Source organism: Acyrthosiphon pisum, unplaced genomic scaffold (assembly GCF_005508785.2).
Source record: "Acyrthosiphon pisum isolate AL4f unplaced genomic scaffold, pea_aphid_22Mar2018_4r6ur Scaffold_1631;HRSCAF=2126, whole genome shotgun sequence".
In the NCBI taxonomy this organism is placed as follows: Eukaryota; Metazoa; Arthropoda; class Insecta; order Hemiptera; family Aphididae; genus Acyrthosiphon; species Acyrthosiphon pisum.
This window is the reverse complement of record NW_021765231.1, coordinates 558-1,642: the sequence shown is the minus strand read 5'-3', so window position 1 is coordinate 1,642 and position 1,085 is coordinate 558. Positions and strand designations below refer to the sequence as shown.

Below are 1,085 nucleotides of genomic sequence, written 5' to 3'. Positions count from 1 at the left end.
ATAATTACTGTACGTCACACATAAATATAGATTTATTTTACAAAGAGCTCTAGTGTTTGTCGATCTATCATTCTAACATTTCATTACTTGTGCGAAACTGTATTACATTCACAGTTTTTAATAGTCAATAAACATTCAATAATAATTAATTTAAATACATACTAATTTTATATCAAGTCAAAAAAAAACAGTTTAATTCTTATTCAATTTGTGTTTGTGACAATTCATTTTACAACTAATCAAGTGAGTAATATTATAATAATTATAAATAAGTAAGTTATTATGATGTGAATAGTATAAGTAATAAACATAGTTTACAGATAATATGTGTTGTAACGATCAAAATCAAACCGTCGATAATCACATTCACAGTTTACGTTTATTAAAGTTATATAAATTATTTCTTTACGTTTCAATAAATTATTCACAGAAATCATACAGAAGATCACGCTGCCATACAATATGATTCCAAACATAAAGTTAATATGTATGTTTTTTTTTTTTTAATAATAAGTTATGTTTTAAATATTAATATGATTGATTATAATTAAATATGCTTAATTAATTTCCAAATTTCAGTGAAATAAAAATCAAATGAATAATAAAACATGAAATAATATAATATTTAATATTAAATTTAATTTAAAAATATTAATTCAGTATTTTATGATGTGTTAATATATTTATAATAGGTACTATGATTAATAATATGTGTTATGTATTTACAGGTAGAAAATTATTAATACAATAATTATATTTGATTTTGATTTCGCAAATTAACGGTTCAGTTAAATAAACAGTTTAAATCTTAATTAATTGGTGTTTGTATCAATTCATTTTTCAACTACTATCTATTCAACGTAAACGTTTTTTTTTTTAAAACAAAATAAGAAAATCGTTATATGAGAAATCGATTGAATATCAAATATTGTAAAATATAAATATTATAAAATTTTAATTTGATTTACTTGTGGACATTTATTTTTTTATTGATAAAGGTAGACAAACTTATGAAGAATCTTGTATTACATTTTCAAATCTTAGATTTAAAAATAAAACTTTTCATGCATTTCTAACTCAAAATA

At 19.7% G+C, this 1,085-nt stretch overlaps 1 long non-coding RNA gene across 1 annotated transcript; it reads left to right on the top strand.

Moving 5' to 3' along the window:
• The first annotated feature begins 32 nt into the window (after positions 1 to 32).
• On the top strand, positions 33 to 774 carry LOC103311355. Its single transcript, XR_511237.3, has 3 exons — positions 33 to 243; positions 314 to 487; positions 729 to 774. It is a non-coding gene; the product is annotated as an uncharacterized LOC103311355 (long non-coding RNA).
• The last annotated feature ends 311 nt before the right edge of the window (positions 775 to 1,085 follow it).